This window comes from Aquarana catesbeiana, linkage group LG03 (assembly GCF_042186555.1).
Source record: "Aquarana catesbeiana isolate 2022-GZ linkage group LG03, ASM4218655v1, whole genome shotgun sequence".
Taxonomy (NCBI): Eukaryota; Metazoa; Chordata; class Amphibia; order Anura; family Ranidae; genus Aquarana; species Aquarana catesbeiana.
In genome coordinates, this window is record NC_133326.1 from 703,449,843 (window position 1) to 703,469,649 (window position 19,807).

Below are 19,807 nucleotides of genomic sequence, written 5' to 3' on the forward strand. Positions count from 1 at the left end.
TCCTGAACCGTACCAGGCCACATGCCCTCAACATTGGGAGGCTGCTTTGGGGTAGCCCCCCAAAACACCTTGTCCCATGTTCATGAGGACAAGGGCCTCATCCCCACAACCCTGGCCGGTGGTTGTGGGGGTCTGCGGGCGGGGGGCTTATCAGAATCTGGAAGCCCCCTTTAACAAGGGAACCCCCAGATCCCGACCCTCCCCCTGTGTGAAATGGTAAGGGGGTACAAAAGTACCCTTACCATTTCACTAAAAAACTGTCAAAAATTTCAAAAATGACAATAGACAGTTTTTGACAATTCCTTTATTTAAATGCTTCTTCTTTCTTCTTTCTTTTATCTTCTATCTTCCTTGGATTTCTTCCTCCATCTTCTGGTTCTTCTGGTTCTTCCTCCGGTGTTCTCGTCCAGCATCTCCTCTGCGGCGTCGGCGTCTTCTTCCCTTCCCTGCTTCTTCCCCCGGGGACCCCGCCCCCCTCTGACGCACGGTGACTTGACAGGACTTCCCTGTGGTGTCACGGGGAATGCCACAGGGAAGTCCCATCAAGTCACCGTGCGTCAGAGGGAGGCGGGGTCACCGGGTGCCCCCCCCCTGTTATTTAAGAACTGTCAGAAGGGGAGAAGCGTCACACAGTGGGAGCCTCCCTCCATGCCATTATGGATGCGGAGCGGCCCGAAAAGAAGATGAAGACAAGAAGATGAAGAGAAGAAGATGAAGAGAAGAGCAGGAGCCTCCCTCCATGCAATCATGGATGCGGAGCGGCCCGAGGAAAAGAAGGGAAGAAGACGCCGACGCCGCAGAGGAGATGCCGGACGAGAACACCGGAGGAAGAACCAGAAGAACCAGAAGAAGAAGATAGAGGAAGAAACCGAAGGAAGATAGAAGATAGAAGAAAGAAGAAAGAAGAAGCATTTAAATAAAGGAATTGTCAAAAACTGTCTCTTGTCATTTTTAACATTTTTGACAGTTTTTTAGTGAAATGGTAGGGGTACCCCTTACCATTTCACACAGGGGGGAGGGCCGGGATCTGGGGGTCCCCTTGTTAAAGGGGGCTTCCAGATTCCGATAAGCCCCCTGCCCACAGACCCCCACAACCACCGGCCAGGGTTGTGGGGATGAGGCCCTTGTCCTCATCAATGTTGAGGGCATGTGGCCTGGTACGGTTCAGGAGGGGGGGCACTCTCTCGTCCCCCCTCTTTTCCTGCGGCCTGCCAGGTTGCGTGCTCGGATAAGGGTCTGGTATGGATTTTTAGGGGAACCCCACACCGTTTTTTTCATTTTGGCGCGGGGTTCCCCTTAAAATCCATACCAGACCTGAAGGGTCTGGTATAGATTTTGAGGGGGACCCCACGCCATTTTTAAAAAAAAATTTGGCCAGGGTTCCCCTTAATATCCATACCAGACCTGAAGGGCCTGGTATGGAATTTAGGGGGACCCCCCACAACATTTTTTTTTTAAATTTTGGTTTGGGGTTCCCCTGTGGGGAATTCCCATGCTGTTTTTATCAATGATTTTTTATGTGTATTGTCAGACCGGCAATGCATTAATAGCCCTGAGTAGTTTTAAATGACTTTTTTTCCTTTGAAATGTCATTTTGCTGTCAGACTGTTCTAAACACGGGAAACATGCGCCCCTTTACAGGCATACTATAGACACCTCCAAGGTACGAAATTTAAAGGGATATTACACTTTTATTGTTTCACTTTAAGCATTATTATAATCACTGCTCCCGAAAAAACAGCCATTTTTAAAACTTTTTTTGCATTGATACATGTCCCCTGGGGCAGGACCCAGGTCCCCAAACACTTTTTATGACAATAACTTGCATATAAGCCTTTAAAATTAGCACTTTTGATTATTCATGTTCGTGTCCCATAGACTTTAACGGTGTTCTTGTGTTCGAACTAATTTTTTGCCTGTTCACATGTTCTGGTGCGAACCGAACAGGGGGGTGTTCGGCTCATCCCTAACCCAGACAGTCTGCCTGTGTTGCTGCCTGTTGTCCTGGTTAGCTGCTTGTACTGGATCAGCCTCATGCAGGATGCCCAAATGTTCTTCCTCCTCAATGCAGTGAGCTGCAGGCATGGATGTGCAGGGATTCCCCTCTGCTGGCTTTCTCCACGACTGGGACTGCCTGGCTGGATTCAACGGACAGTCTGGCTTTTTGTGCCCTAGCTGTTTACACCGGCAACACCTGATGGGTTGTGAGTAGTCCTGGGAGTTGAACCTGGGCTGCTGAGAATAAGTGGCCGCTGGAGGTGGTGCTGTAGGCAGTGCTGTCTCTTGGCCTAGGCCAACAAGGCCCAGGCCTAGGGCGGCACACTGCGGGGGGGGGGCGGCAAAAAAGCCGCCCCCCCTGCAAAAAAAGTCCCCTCCCTGACCTGTCCTCCCGAGTCCCGACTCCCGCATGGATTAAAAGTGACACTGGGAGCAGTCCAGAATGCATGGGACAGGGGCGGACTGAGCTGCGGTAGTGCTGGCTCGGCTCTGCCTCCACCTGACTCCTGGCCACTTTTGACATCACGGCAGTGACTCCCTCCCTGCCCAGCAATTAAAGCAGAGGAGGACTTAACTTTCTCCTTCTCCAGCGCGGAGGGGCTCAAAGCAGCTGCCTGGCCCCTTGAGCTGAGCCCCGCCCTTTTGCATGGTCCTGGAGAGTCCGCCGTTGGTCCGGTGGCGGTGGGGTGCAGGGCAGCGGCATTTTCAAAAAGCAAGAGGGAGGCCCCGGCAGCTGGGAAGAGGCTGACAGCTTTCCATAACCAAGAGCCCGGGAGGGAGTGAGAGAAGACTACGCTTCACCACCACCCTGACTTGATCAGCATCCCCAACTCCTTCTCCAACTCCTCTCCCAGCTGTGACTGTCCTGGAACAGGAAAACAGGCTGACCGAGGATGGGCATGAGGTAGGTGCATCACACTCGACTACCAACACAGACAGGCTGCCTGGGACAGTCACAGGGAAGGGGCAGTAGGGACTGCAGGCATGGCTAGGGGGTCTCTGTCTCCCACCACCCTCACCTTCTCCCCCTCTCTAACACCCACCCCTCTCTCTCTCTCTCTCTCTCTCCCACCCCCACACACCCATTACCCTCTCTCTCCCACCCCCACACACCCATCCCCCTCTCTCTCCCACCCCCACACACCTGCCCCCCTCTCTTTCCCACCCTACACACCCACCCCCACCCCACTCTCTCTCACACCCCCTCTCACACCCCCACCCCCCTCTCTCACACCCTACACACCCACCCCCACCCCACTCTCACACCCCCTCTCACACCCCCGCCCCCCTCTCTCTCTCCCACCCCCACCCCCTCTCTCACACCCCCCCTCTCTCTCACACCCCCCTCTCTCACACCCCCCCTCTCCCCCACCCCCTCTCACACCCTCCTCCTCTCTCTCCCCCACCCCCACACACCCGCCCCCTCTCTCTCCCACCCCCACCCCCCTCTCTCTCTCTCACACCCCCACACCCCCCCTCTCTCCCACCCCACCCCCCTCTCTCTCTCCCACCCCCTCTCCCCCCACCCCCTATCACACCCTCCTCCTCTCTCTCCCCCACCACCACACACCCGCCCCCTCTCTCTCCCACCCCCACCCCCCTCTCTCACCCCCACCCCCCTCTCTCACACCCTCCTCTCTCTCTCCCACCCCCTCTCTCTCCCTCCCACCCCCACCCCCTCTCACACCCTCCTTCTCTCTCTCCCCCACTCTCTCCCACCCCACACACCCACCCCCACACACCCCCTCTCTCTCTCTCACCTTCCTTAACCCTCTCTCTCCTCCCCTCTCTTGCATGCAAGCAGGGGGAATCAATTGGACACTGACTGACAGGTAACAGCAAGTGAGAGTTACTGAACCCACCCACCCCCCCCAAGCACTAACATTGCACCCACCCCCCAAGCAAAGATACGGAACCCAACCCCCCCGAGCACTGCCACTGATTCCATCCTCCTAATGAAGGACTACAGGTTCCAGCATGAACCCGTGAGATCTAAAGGGTTACATCTCTAGATCTTAGAGGTTCATTCAATTTTGGAGGGAGACACATCCTTAGATCTAAGGAGCTCATGTTGGAACTTGTAGTTCTTTTCTTTTGGGGGATGTGACCCCCCAGCATGTGCCCCTCAGAGCTGAGGATGCGACACGCCCCCCAAACTAGTGAAGGACTACAGGTTCCAGCATGAACCTGTAACATCTAGGGATGTGACCCCCAAAAGTGAAGGACTGCAGGTCCCCGCATGAACCCCTCAGAGCTGAGGATATCACCCCTCCCTAAAAATTAGTGAAGGACTACAGGTCTGAACATGAACCCGTGATAGCTCAGGGGTTCATACTGGAAATTGCAGTCCTTCAATTTTGGAAGGAGTCACATGCATTAAACAGGAGGGGGTGGGGTAAATTTACATGGGGGGGGCGTCTGATTTTAGTCTTGCCTAGGGCAGCACAAAACCAAAATACACCACTGGCTGTAGGGCAGTACGACTGTGGTTGGTAGGCGCCAGCTGGAGGGGGTGCCGCTGATTGATAATCCACCCGAGCTGTTGTCTTGACCACAGGGTTATCCAGCTTGCGGGCATCTGTGTATTCGTCCGCCAGGCGAGCTGCTTCAGGCAAGGTGACAGGTTTTCGGTCCCAGACCCATTCTCTGACTTCCGGGGACAGTTTGTCAAAGAAGTGCTCCAGCAGGAACAGCTGCAGCACCTCGTCCACGGATACTGCTTGGCATCCAGTGACCCAGTGGGATGCCGTGCGGTGTAGACGGCATGCCCACTCGGTATATGAGTCTCTAGTCTGCTTGCTTGTCTCTCTGAACCGCCTCCGGTATGCCTCCAGTGTAACAGCATACCTGGCCAAAAGTGCTTCTTTTACCAGCCCATAGTTCATAATATCCTCATCTGGGATCAGAGGCGGCTCTCTAATTAGGCAAATTAGGCGGTCGCCTTAGGCCTCGCACTTGCAGGGGCCTCGCAGCTGTCTTATTTGCCTACCGTGCTTGGAAATGGTAAAGTATGTCCCCTGGTCAGTGTCCCTGGGTCGGACTGGCTGTAGGGCATGCTGGGACCGCATATCCGAACAAGTGCTGCCTTCCCCCGGGCTCCCCTTTCACTCACTGTGTAGTGTACGGATGCTTCCAACACTTTGCCCTGCCCACCACACACTCTGCCAATCAGAAGTTACATCACAACAGGGCTCTGCAGCCCTGTATCCAATGAGGGCGCTGCTGACATCTTCTTCCTCACCCACAACGTGTACCTGGCTCTCTGTACTGTGTATGCAGTGAGTGCTCAGAGGAGCATGAAGATGCCGGGAGAAGGGAGAAACCAGAGATGACAGGGGAGGCATGCTTAGGACTGGACACAGGTGAGCTGTGTCATCTCTGCATTGCTCTGTACTGTACAGCATTGTCTATGGGAGCTGTATAGTGTGTGCTGGGGGCAGACTGAGACTGAATCTGTGTTAGGACAGACCTGAAGTGTGACTATGGGGTGGGCACTTCAAGTTACTGATCTCTCATCTATTAGCTATGTGGCCATAAAGAGTGATGTACAGCTTGCCCCTCACCACACCATTTACTTGCCACAGTGATAAAAAAAATGTGCAAGCTCCAGCTCGTTAAAGTGGTTTTTAAACCCCTTTTTTTATTTTTACCTATAATAGGTAAACTGAATATCTCCTAAACCTGTACTTTGACGTCAGCAGTGCATGTGCTGTGAAGGCCCGGCTGCAGGGCAGAGGACTCCCGCGCACATGTGCGGGAGTTATGCAATCGCGGCTCCAGCCACTCACAGCGCTGGAGCCATGAACCCGTAAGAAACGCCAAGGGAACATGTCAGCTTCCTTGGCGTGGACCGGGATCAGATGCCAAGGCCTCATTCTAAGGTGAGTATTTCATAATGAGCTAGTATGCGCTGCATGTTTTGCCTTACATGTTTGTTTAAAAAAAAAAAAATTTCAGTGCAGGTATACATCTGCTTTAGGAGTTTCTGCAGGGCAAAGGATACTATACTTACCCCCACATGAAGAAAGGCGAGTAGAAGCACAGAAGAGTCATGTCCCACACAGTCTCTGACCATCTCCTGTATCATGTCGGTAGTCTCTGACCATCTCCTGTAGTATGTCTGCAGTCTCTGATCATCTCCTGTAGTATGTCTGCAGTCTCTGATCATCTCCTGTAGTATGTCTGCAGTCTCTGATAATCTCCTGTATTATGTTTACACAGTCTCTGACCATCTCCTGTATCATGTCCACACAGTCTCTGACCATCTCCTGTATCATGTCCACACAGTCTCTGATCATCTCCTGAATCATGTCTGCAGTCTCTGACCATCTCCTGTATTATGTCTGCAGTCTCTGACCATCTCCTGTAGTATGTCTGCAGTCTCTGACCATCTCCTGTAGTATGTCTGCAGTCTCTGACCATCTCCTGTATTATGTCTGCAGTCTCTGACCATCTCCTGTATTATGTCTACAGTCTCTGACCATCTCCTGTAGTATGTCTGCAGTCTCTGACCATCTCCTGTAGTATGTCTGCAGTCTCTGACCATCTCCTGTACTATGTCTGCAGTCTCTGACCATCTCCTGTACTATGTCTGCAGTCTCTGACCATCTCCTGTATTATGTCTGCCGTCTCTGACCATCTCCTGTATTATGTCTGCAGTCTCTGACCACCTCCTGTAGTGTGTCCACACAGTCTTTGAACATCTCCTGACTCATGTCCACACAGTCTCTGACCATCTCCTGTATCATGTTCACACAGTCTCTGACCATCTCCTGTACTATGTCTGCAGTCTCTGACCATCTCCTGTATCATGTCTGCAGTCTCTGACCATCTCCTGTACTATGTCAGCAGTCTCTGATCATCTCCTGTACTATGTCTGCAGTCTCTGACCATCTCCTGTATCATGTCTGCAGTCTCTGACCATCTCCTGTATCATGTCTGCAGTCTCTGACCATCTCCTGCACTATGTCGGCAGTCTCTGACCATCTCCTGTACCATGCTTTGATGAAGGCTTCTTAGCCGAAACACGTCAGAGTATAGCCTGTACCCATATACCCATGTAACCAATAAAGTACTTTTTTTCAAGAGCATCCGAGTTGCCAGCCTTCCTGTTTTAAGTAACGTATCTGTGGGGCCTGAACCTACCGGATCACAGTTCGTGGACGTCTATATTGGCAGTGGAGCTGGGGTAACAATTTGTTTCTCTCATCTCCTGTACTATGTCTGCAGTCTCTGATCATCTCCTGTACTATGTCTGCAGTCTCTGACCATCTCCTGTACTATGTCTGCAGTCTCTGATCATCTCCTGTACTATGTCTGCAGTCTCTGACCATCTCCTGTACTATACTGTATCTGCAGTCTCTGACCATCTCTTGTATCATGTCTGCAGTCTCTGACCATCTCTTGTATCATGTCTGCAGTCTCTGACCATCTCTTGTATCATGTCTGCAGTCTCTGACCATCTTTGTTTCATGTCTGCAGTCTCTTACCATCTCATGTATCATGTCCGCACACTCTCTGACCATCTCCTGTATGAAGTCTGCAATCTCAGGGGGGAGCCTACAGAGGAGTCAAGAGTGGGAGCATTGCCAGGACAGGGGTCACGGGAGAAGTCAGACGTGTGTGGACTGTGGAGAGGAGAATAAAGGATGAGCCAAAAAAGCTGGAGCCCAGAGAGGGTCATCTGACTGAGCCCTGCACGGTGCACTTGAGAGGAGGTCAGTGACAGTGCTGCAAGGCCAGTCTGAGAGGGGATCAGTTATGTAAGGGGGTGTGAATAAAAGAAAGGTAAGTGAGCACTGATATAAAGTTTCCCCCTCAGTAACCCCCCCTTACCTTAGTGCATCAACTCTGCGGAATATGGTTTATGATCACCAGAGTCCCCCCACATCATAATTCCATTCCCGTTGGTACTCTGTGGACCCTGATCTAAAGGGGAACTTTAATGTAAAGGGGAATGCTGTGCACTCTGATATAAGGTGATCTCTGGTCACCAGAGTTCCCCTTTACCAGAAAGTCATCTGCATTCCCCTTTACATCAAAGGTTCCCTTGCACTGTAATGCCCCGTACACACGGTCGGATTTTCCGATGGACAATGTCCGATCGGAGCGTGTTGTCGGAAATTCCGACCGTGTGTGGGCGCCATCGGACATTTTCCATCGGATTTTCCGACACACAAAGTTGGACAGCAGGAGATAAAATTTTCCGACAACAAAATCCGATCGCGTCAATTCCGACCGTGTGTGGCCTGTTCCGACGCACAAAGTGCCACGCATGCTCAGAAGTAATTCCGACACGGGACAGCTCGTTCTGGTAAACGTAGCGTTTGGAATGGATACAGCACTTTCGTCACGCTGCAATGTTCAAAATGGTTTAATACAGCGCACGCTCTTCTTCTTTATAATGTGACAAGAATTAAGTAGTTTTGCTGCTCATATTCACACACACTTCTCACAAACTTATTTCGTTACTATTTATCGGGATTCCCTCAATATATTTTGATTTCTCACATCTGACAACAACATTTTTTGTTTTTTTTGGACTTTAATGTAGATTCTTTTTTTGTGTTTCTCTTTTTTATTTTTTTTTTTTTTTGGTGATTTTGATTTGTATTCCCGAAAATGTTTGTGTGTGTTTTTGGTGACAAGTTCCCACAACACCATTGATATGTTGTTCTATTTAATCTGTAGGAGATTGTTTGGTGTTGTTGTCCCTTGTTAATTTCACATTGTACTTTAGAAATGTACCTGAATCGTCACCAACAAACTGTCCTTTTTGGATGAAAACACACACAGGAGAGTAGAATTTACCCAAAAAAATTTTAGTAAGGGCTCACAACTAAACAAAAAGGGAGGCAACGCTGGAGAAACTGCAGAAGTGGGCGAAGCCTGGGACCCCCAGGGCAGACATCAATTATTTAAAAGCAAAATTGGTGGCCTGAGGAGTCCATATCATAAGGGAGGGCAGTCTGGTCCAGAAGTCCCAGAGATCCGGACAGCAGCAGATGACATCTGTGTCCCCAGGCTGTGGTCATACAAGAGACTGCATCTTCTGTCAGACCAGACTGAACCCAGGGCAATCACTCTTTGGTCTTCCTTCCACGCTTCCTTACAGGCTTTGGCTGTGGTGGTGGAGTTGTGGCAGCAGGAGGAGGAGGAGGATCGTCCCTCTCAATGACATCCGTCTTGTGTGTCAGTTCCCCACTCTCCCCCTTACGAAGGACTTTATAAATCAGGTCCTCAGAGATCTTGCGTTGACCCTCCTGCATGCCCTGCAATTTTGTGGCAGCCATGCAGGCAAAGGCCTCTTCAGGACTGGGGAAGGCTCTGAGGGACGCCGAAGCCTCCTGGATCAGCCTGTATGCTGAATCCTGCACAGGACTCAGAGTGGCCTTCCTGGCTCGTTTATATGGCAGGCGGAGGGGAGGAACCTGAGACTGAGGCTGCGACTTGTCCCAGGCTTCTCTTGGCTGCCACTTAGCCCCGCCTCCTCCTGGCTGCCACTAATCCCCGCCTCCTCCTGGCTGACACTAATAATCCCCGCCTCCTCCTGACTGCCACATTCCACAGCCTCCTCCTGGCTGAGGTCTTCCTGTGTATGAAAAAGGGACATAGTTTTAGTTTTTTATTCATCAATCACACACAATTTTCACCTCCTGACTGCTGCAAATTGAATGTTAACAAATATAACAGACTATCCTTCTGAGCCTAGCAGTTTTCATTCTTTTCCCAATTTTGGGTGCCCACTACTGTCTATTGATATGTAAAGCACTTTTTTTAATCAGCAATTAGTGATCAATAATAACATCTAATAAACATCATTTATTTATTGACCAGAAATCTGTAGAAGAATGCTATACCTGACTCCAGCTGGGCTCCTCCATTTCTTCCTGGCTGGAAGGCCCAGGTTGGACATCGGAAGCCTCAGCTGGGGTGGAAGGAAGAGTGGAAGGAAGAGTGGAGAGGGATTCCCTGACTTCAGTGTGGTCTGACAGAAATCGCAGTCTCTCATAGTACCACAGCCTGGGGACATAAACGTCATCTGCTGCAGCTCCGGACCTCTGGGAATCTGTGACCTTCTTGCGCTCCCTAAGATAAGTGCTCCTCGGGCCACCAATTTTAGCTTTCAAATAAGGGATGGTTGCTGTGGGGACCACCGGCTTCACCAACTCCAGCAGTTTCTCCAGCGCTGCCTGCCTCTTCTGTTTGTGATTATAGTGGGGGTGTCTCACTTGCCACAGACAGGGCAGCTCCCTGTACTTGTCTATGAACAGGGGCAGGAAATTGTGGTCATTGAACCCATCCATTTTCTCTGTAAGACACAACACAAGACAAAGCCTAATGTCAGGCCAAACTCCCCTAATATTGTTACAATATAGGCTTCCATTTCAAAGCAGTATAGGCCCAAGTTTAGATCCTACCTTCGTTAGCACGATCGGCGTCTCCGATGCTCCTTCCTCCGCTCACAGATCGTACGTAAGACGTGCGCGTTACGATTTATACACACTGCGCATGCGTATAACTCCGCCCGCCCCTGACGTTCTTTCTAGTCTATTCCCCGCCCCTTTTCGTTCAGCGCAGTGGGGGAAGAGCACATGGCGGATAGACAGCAAGATCGTGCTAATTGTAGCAACGAGGAGGAGGAGGAGGAGGAAAGGCTGGAGCCTGAAACGTCCCGATCCAGAAGGAGATTAAAGGACTCAAATATGTCCTTTGGGGAGATGTTGGAGATGGTGGACATCCTGAAGAAGGCCGACTATGATGGAAAGTATGGGCCTTACCCCAACCCCAATGTCAGAAAGGCCAAGATCATGGCGAAAGTGGTCAGGAGTCTGCACCGGAAATTCGGGGTATGACGATCGAAAGATCAGCTCAGGAAGCGGTGGTCGGACCTGAAATTACGAGAACACGAGCAGTACAGAAAGATCCGGAGATTGCTGCAAAAAAGTAAGTAGTTGTACTGTGTTCCTATTCTTTATGTTTATTACGTTCGTGCTGCTCCATGTGCTTTTAGGAACTGTTGTACAGTTTAAAATGGCAACTTTCATGTTCATGGGCACATTATTCGTTCGGATCACACATTGTTATTTCGGACGATAAAATACCATTGTTTAGGCCATATGCATTTGGCCACCATTTTGACGCCCTATACTTGTCTTCAAAGAATTGGGTTGTGTAGATGGCTTTGTTACTAGAATGAAATGCAAACTAGATTGTGTGTAAGGAGAGGACACTGAGCAGCTGTTTTCACATCTGGACACTGGAGCACTAGTGTGGGACACAAGAACACCATTTTTATTAGGGGGGCCACACAAGTGCCCCAGTGTATACTATAGGGGGGGCTACATCTGTGAAGCTTTTACCAAACAGGTAAAGTATTGCAGCTTGACAAAGGACACTAAAAAAGCTACATCTTGGAACTCTGCTAAAATAGACAATTGTACCCCACTTCCAAGCAATGTTTCATCTTTATAGTTCTGACATTAAATATCTGTGTGCTAATTATACCATTTTTGTTTTACATAGGGGAGAAAAGACTCGGAGGACACCCCTCATCCGAGGAGACCAGAGACCCCCCTCCTCTGGTCTCCTCGGATGAGTGTCTGCAACCACAGGCTCAGATAAGAGATGGATGGCGGCATATTTTTTAGACATAATTTATTTTGGGTTTCCTCTCTTTTTAGGTGATCGTGAGGTTGTGGATCCAGATCCTTTCACATCCGAAAGTGCCCAGATCCTGATCGGGGAGATCATGGGGTGTAATTTACAATTGGAAAACATCAAGCAAAACATCAATGATATTATTCCAAAATATAAAAACATCATTGATGTTTTGGGGCGAGTTTAAAACCCCTCCAAATCACTTTCTTCTTTTGTGTGCTACAATGTGCTAAATGTTTTTGTGATTTTTCCCAAAGCCAAATTTGGAGGATGCACACAGTGTGTCAACATGTGCTATCTGCCATCACGGGAGATCAATGGACGCGTTTTGGGGGTGCAACACCTTCCTCAATAATAAAGTAGCGGTGAGGAAGGGCTTTCTCCAAAACACATCCCTTGATCCCCCCTGATGGCAGATAGCACATGTTGACATTGTGAAATTTGTGTGCATCTTCCAAATTTGGCTTTTCCTGGGGTGATTTCCCCCCATCTGAACGCAATATCAAACACAGTTCCTAAATACTCATGTCTGATGTTGCCTTCCAGTTCTACCAAATGTGAACTTTGTAAGATCAAGATTTGTGTCTTTCTTGTTGGTTTTACACAGGCCTGTTTTCTATAAAATGCACATTTTGATTTTGGATAATGACACCACAAAAATTGTTATACAACAAGCATGTTGGTTTGTCAGAAAAACCTTTGGTAAATGCACATGTGATTGTGCAGGTATTAAAAAGATTGTTCATCAAGAATGTGTGGATTATTGTCTCACGCTACAACACTTTTGGGGTGATGTAATTGTTGTTTTATGAGAAAATGGGGGTTATTTCCTAAGGGGAAATCCACTTTGCACTACAAGTGCAGTTTCAGTGCAGTTGCAAGTGCACTTGTAGTGAAAAGTGTCTTTGCATTTAGTAAATAACAGCCAACAGTGCTTTGTATAAGGTTACACAATCACGACATTTTCTGGACTCCACACATTTCTGTCAGGGTCAGCTCAAACAAACACAAGCAGTAAATGTCCACAAAGAAGAGCCTGGGGGGAGATGCCTGTCGAGAACTTGAGGTCCTGCAGGCTTCTCCCTGTGGCCAAATACCGCAAGGTAGCGACCAACCTCTGCTCCGGAGTGATGGCTTGCCTCATGCAGGTATCCTGCCTGCTAATATAAGGGGTCAGCAAAGCCAACAAACGGTGAAACACGGGGTCCGTCATCCTGAGAAAGTTCCTGAAATCATCAGGATTATTCTCACGGATCTCACAGAGCAAAGGCATATGACAGAACTGGTCACGCTGAAGCAACCAATTCTTGGTCCATGAACTCCTCCCCACCCTGTTCATGGACTGGACTTGTGTCAAGGTCAGGACCCCAACACCAAGCCCCCGCACAGCACGAACTCTACAAAGGAGTACGCATACGAAACATGGCTAGAAAACGGGCGGCTGCTCAGAACGAAGTAATAGAACGCACTGAAGAACAGCAAGGCCTGTGAAGAGCGACGTGAAAAACAGCAACGAGCAGGCAAGATCACACAGAAAACTCTGATACGAACTGACTGCACGCAGTGAAGAGCAGATACAAACCCACAAGCACAAACTGAACAGCAGAAAACGATCTGAAAGCCACGAGTCTGAAAAAGCGCGAATCGTCTCTCACCAAACTTTTACTAACACGAGATTAGCAAAAGGAGCCCAAAGAGTGCCGCGCTTGGTTCTGAACCGGCCTTTTCTAGTCTCGTCGTACGTGGTGTACGTGACCGCGTGGTTGTCGATCGGAAATTCCGACAACTTTGTGCGACCGTGTGTAAGCAAAACAAGTTTGAGCCAACATCCGTCGGAAAAAATCCTAGGATTTTGTTGTCGGAATGTCCGAACAAAGTCTGATCGTGTGTATGGGGCATTAGGAGGAATCCTGCAGACTCTGATGTAATGGGGAACTATGTGCTGGCTTGGTTATATTACCCTGACTTTCATGTAAATGGTGAAATATTGTTTTTGACTTTTGTTGCTAGTTGCAACTGCACACATTTTATCTATATTTGTGTGCGTGTATTATATATCTATATATACACGCATTTATACACATAACGACCCTATGTTTAATGATCTTTGATTAAAGAAGAATTTGTTAAAGAAAAATCTAGAAACTGTGAATTCATAGTTCAAAGGATTTAAGACTCCTAATATATGCAATTTAATCACTTGAATTATTTTTCCCATTATGGGTGTGAGTGGGGCCTCATGTCCAAGTCTTGCCTAAGGCCTCACAAAACCCAGAGCCGCCTCTGTCTGGGATGGTCCTGAACGCTTCACTGGCCCGGCCAGACAATTTCCCAGAAATAATGGTAACCCATTCCTCTGTGGGCACCCGGTGTAGGACACAATGCCATTCAAAATCGGCAAGGTACCCATCAATCTCCCCTTCTGCTTCGATTAAGTTTTTAAAAGCAGCGAAATGTACCTTTCTCCTTTCAGTTGGTGCTGCTGCGACTCCTGCTGCTGCAGCACCTCTTTGCTGTAGCCCATTTGCCTCCACAGCCACTATAACTCGGTCTATGATCTCCGCTGTAGGGTTAGGGCCATAATGTGCCAGTCTTATGTTAACAGCCCGATCAAAACTTGCCTCTTCGGGTGTCCTGTCTGTTACGTTGGGCCTTTCAGGTTATGTTGCGTCTTTCAGCTCTATCCATTTCGACTAGTTCTACGATAATGTCCCTCTTATTACGATTGTTGGCCGCTCAGCCCCAGTTTTCCAGTAAGTCCTTGAGGGTAGAGCGCTTTAGCCGTTCATACTGTGCTTCCATTGGCCTGTGTCCTCTTGTAGCTGTCCTTCTTGGCTGTGGGAATCATCCCGCTGCTTGCCACCAGTTGTAACGACACCCCAAGTATAAAAGAGGTTAAAATCGTTTAGGACATTCCATACCCCAACACAAAGGCAGCTACCGAACACTTACATCAGTTGAACCAGGAACCCATACAAATAATTCTCCCCCAAGTACGAGACAAGATGCTCTGTCTTGAGGTTTAAGCAGGAATTAATCTTTATTCAAATACATGTTATACAGATCCCACTTCAAAACACTTCCGCCCCACCCTTGGACAACAGGGCGGGTTAAACTATCCAATGACAATGGATACACAGGTCAGGTGTGTGTTAACTTTTCATCAGTAAACAGTCTTATCAGCAGGGAGAGCTGTTGGAGGAATCCCCCCTCCCTTCATAGAGATAAACATCCTGTGATATCCAAGGCAGACAGACACAATAGAACATTGGAATACAGCCCCACTCCAAACTAGCACAGCAAATAGTACACAACACAATGAGACAGCACACATTATATATACATATATACAGCATTAAGTCTGACTAGCACAGATCATAGTGGGGTTCTCATTCACCTTGTGCCCCTATTAGTGACTCCGGTCACAAGGAGCACAGAAGAAGCACCCGAGAAGAGGAGGATCTGGGCTGCTCTGTGCAAAACCACTACACAGGGCAGGTAAGTAGAACATGTTTCTTATTTAAAAAAAAAAAAAAAAAAATTACAATCACTTTAAGAAATGTCAGACTGCTCAACAAGGCTCAGTACATGTATTGCTAAGCTGTAACATTTTTTGTTCTTCAGTCTCGGGGTCAAGACTTAATTTTTATTTTTAATGCAAATGTGAAGAAATCCACTAGCAAGAATACAGTCAGATAAGCTGTACAATAAAACATAAAAGCTAATTTTTGCAGTGCTGTTAATGTTCATTCCTTATGTGCAAAAGTGTGCAAATAAATAAACAAACAGAAGTAGTAAGTAGTGCAACTGTAGTGCATGTGATTAAGGATGAGCGGAACACCCCCCCGCAGTTCAGTTCGCAAAAAACTCGGACGAAAACACTAACACCGTTAAAATCTATGGGACATGAACATGAAAAATCAAAAGTGCTCATTTTAAAGGCTTATATGCAAGTTATTGTCATAAAAAGTGTTTGGGGACCCGGGTCCTGCCCCAGGGGATATGTATCAATGCAAATTTTTTTTTTTTAAAAGGTTGTTTTTTCGGGAGCAGCGATTTTTTTAATGCTTAAAGTGAAACAATAAAAATGAAAATATTCCTTTAAATATCGTACATGGGGGTATCTATAGTATGCCTGTAAAGTGGCGCATTTTCCCAGTGTTTAGAACAGTACCACTGCAAAATGACATTTCTAAAGGAAAAATTTCATTTAAAACTGATCATGGCTGTACTGAATTGTCTGGATCTCGGCAATATAGATAAAACTCATTGAAAAAAACAGCATGGGTCCCCCCCCAGTCCATTACCAGGCCCTTTGGGTCTGTTATGAATATTAAGGGGAACCCCAAACCGGAAATTAAAAAAAAAAAAACTTATCCGAGCACACAACCTGGCATGCCACAGGAAAAGAGGGGGGGGGACAAGAGAGAACCGCCCCTCCTGAACCGTACCAGGCCACATGCCCTCAACACGGGGTGGGTGCTCTGGGGTCTGACCCCAAAAGCACCTTGTCCCCATGTTGATGTGGACAAGGGCCTCATCCCCACAACCCTTGCCCAGTGCTTGTGGGGGTCTGCGGGCGGGGGACTTATCAGAATCTGGATGCCCCCTTTAACAAGGGGACCCCCAGATCCCGGCCCCCCTATGTGAATTGGTAAAGGGGTAAAAAAAAGACTAGAGACAGCTTGGGACAAGTTCTTTATTAAAAGATATAAAAAAAAATGTCCCACGATGTAAATCAACACCACCCGACGGACCAAAAAAGAAAAAAAAAGCCGCAACAGTTCCGCCTCCATGGGAGGCTACCGCCAAGTGACACTTCTTCTTGGTGACAGCTGTTATATAGCTGAGGGCTGGGCCAGCCGGTGACATAAACGGGTGACCCCGCCCCCTCTGACACCACGGGGAAGCCCCCGTGGCATCAGAGGGGGGCAGGGTCACCTGTTTACCCATTTATTCACTTTAAGCATTATTAAAATCATTGCTCCCGAAAAAATGTCCGTTTTTAAAACTTTTTTTTGCATTGATACATGTCCCCTGGGGCAGGACCTGAGTCCCCAAACACTTTTTATGGCAATAACTTGCATATAAGACTTTAAAATTAGCACTTTTGTTTTTTCATGTTCGTGTCCCATAGACTTTAGCGGTGTTCTGTGGCTTTCGAATTTGCCGCAAACACCACATAACGTTCATTGTTCGCCGAACGGCCGAACAACCAAACTTTGGCCCGAATCTATGCTCGAGCCGAACCATTTGCCCATCCCTACATGCATTGGCGTGCAAACGGGGTGTGCTGGGTGTGCCTGGGCACACTCTAATCACCCCATGCTCTCTCCAGAGATTTGCCCCAAAATGCTGCATCCAAGAGAGTGTGTGGCCCACGCTGCCTGTGAAACAGTTTCACAGGCAGCAGATCATGAGAACTGCCAGAGCTGTTCAGTGTATGAAACTGTCAGATAATGACACTGCATGCAGGGAGAGACATCAGCTGTTAAAAGTCAGTGGTGAGGTTGGGGGTGGGCGGGACCGACCGGCCATCAATGGGATGGGGTCTGGGCAGGCCGGTACATTTATGTGGCCCCGCCCCCTCTCTGAAGCAGCTCAAACATTGGCTGGTGTTTATAGTGTTTGGTCCCGCCCACCCCCGACATGACATAAGTCATCACAACTCACCTGCGATGTCTGGGGTGGGCGGGACCAAGCGCCAACACCATCCAATTATTGTACTGCTTCAGAGAGGGGGTGGAGCCAGAGAAATGTAGCGGCCCACCCAGACACATCTTATTGGCTGGTGTTTGGTAACTGTTCAGTCCCACCCACCACCGACATCACCGCTGACTTTTAACAGCTGGTCTCTCTCCCTGCATACAGTGTCATTATCTGACAGTTTCATACACTGAACAGCTCTGGCAATTCTCATGATCTCCTGAATGTGAAACTCCCCCTCTCCCCTATCTGTGCCACCCAAAGCTGCCTATCAGTGCCAACCAATGCTGCCTATCAGTGCCAACCAGTACTGCCTATCCATGCCAGTGCTGCTTATCAGTGCCAACCAATTCTGCCTATCAGTGCCAACCAGTGCTGCCTATAAGTGCAAACCAGTGCTGCCTATCTGTGCAAACCAATGCTGCCTATCAGGAAGGGGCCATCCCCAAACTGTTCCCACAAAGTTGGGAGCATGAAATTGTCCAACATGTCTTGGTATGCTGACGCCTTAAGAGTTCCCTTCACTGGAACTAAGGGGACGAGCCCAACCCCAAAAAACCACCCCACACCATAATCCCCCCTCCACCATAGGAATGGGACCAGTGCACAAAGCAAAATCCGTAAAGACATGGATGAGCAAGTTTGGGGTGGAGGAACTTGACTGACCTGCACAGAGTCCTGACCTCAACCCGATAGAACACCTTTGGGATGAATTTGAGTGGAGACTGTGAGCCAGGCCTTCTTGTCCAACATCAGTGCCTGACCTCACAAATGCGCTTCTGGAAGAATGGTCAAACATTCCCATAGACACACTCCTAAACCTTGTGGACGGCCTTCCCAGAAGAGTTGAAGCTGTTATAGCTGCAAAGGGTGGGCCAACTCAATATTGAACCCTACGGACTAAGACTGGGATGCCATTAAAGTTCATGTGTGTGTAAAGACAGGTGTCCCAATACTTTTGAATATATACACACACACACACATACATACGTATGTGTGTTTGAGCTTTCGGGTGCACACCCTAATGCAATAGGCTGCGCACACCTATGCCTACATGTTATAGCAATGGTGATCCCAATCCAGTATAACAAACACAAACATGTATTGGGGGATATTTTATTTATTTCAGGTACTTATATAGTGCCGTCAATTTACACAGCGCTTTACATATACATTGTACATTCACATCAGTCCCTACCTTCAAGGAGCTTACAATCTAAGGTCCCTAACTCACATTCATACATACTAGGTACAATTTAGACAGGATCCAATTAACCTACAAGCATGTCTTTGGAGTGTGGGAGGAAACCCACGCAGGCACAGGGAGAACATGCAAACTCCAGGCAGGTAGTGTCATGGTTGGGATTCGAACCAGCAACCCTTCTTACTGCTAGGTGAGAGTGCTACCCACTACACCACTGTGCCGCCTGGGATATAGGTTTTCAGAGAGATTCCAAACTCACCACGTGGACACTCACCAATATAAAAGGTGGACTCTTACCGGAATCAACATGGAGTCAGATAAGCCTGAAACAAATATCTTGTCACAATATTCTGGATGCATATAGTTCGATCAGATCCTCATAGTGTCTCAAATTCTCCAATAGCATATTAGATATACATGACAATGGTAACGATGCAAGATTTCATCATAAAATCAAAATGGAAAAATCCACATAGCATAATGTAAGTCCGTAAACAACTTTTATTGAAAATAAATGATTAAAACTACTCACTAGCCAAACAGCGAACATTATGGGGCGTTTGCGGGAAATTTGAGCACTGCGGAACACCCCATAATGCACTGCGAGATCGCAGTGCAATGCTGTATGATGATTGGCCAAAGCATGCACCTGACCTGCATGCTTTTGCCAATCACAGCGCGCTCTGCTGAGAGAGACATAATTGGCCAATCATGGCTCAGGGGTCCCACACTATATAAGGCTGCTTACATAGCGGCTGCGTGTAGTGTTGTTGGCATGGACACCCACCCGGCCATGGCTATCCCTCACCCAACCACAGTTCAGGTTCTGACACCCCGTCCTGCAGGTACCACAGGGTGGAGCCCCACGGTCTACCCATTCCACTTGGTTCCAACCAGCATTAGGAAGGACATCCTGGACGGCAAGGACATCACGCTTGCCTCTCTCCTCATTTCGGTCCACGACCTGGCAGAGAACAATGCTTACTCCTGGGGAGACGTGTCAGTGGTCCTCAAGGCCAAAGATCCCGGGCTCAACCGCAAATTGTCCGTCCCAGAATTTGCATTGGCCTTCGGGATGCTGAGGAATGTCCTATGCTCAGCTTCTCCCAGCAGGAGAGAAGAGCTGGACTTGTACCTCCACACTGTGGTGGACCTGGGCTACAAATACGGAGGATTTTCGTTCTGTGATTACCATCGTTCCTTCTCCGCCAAGGCAGCAGCCAGGCTTGCACAATTTCA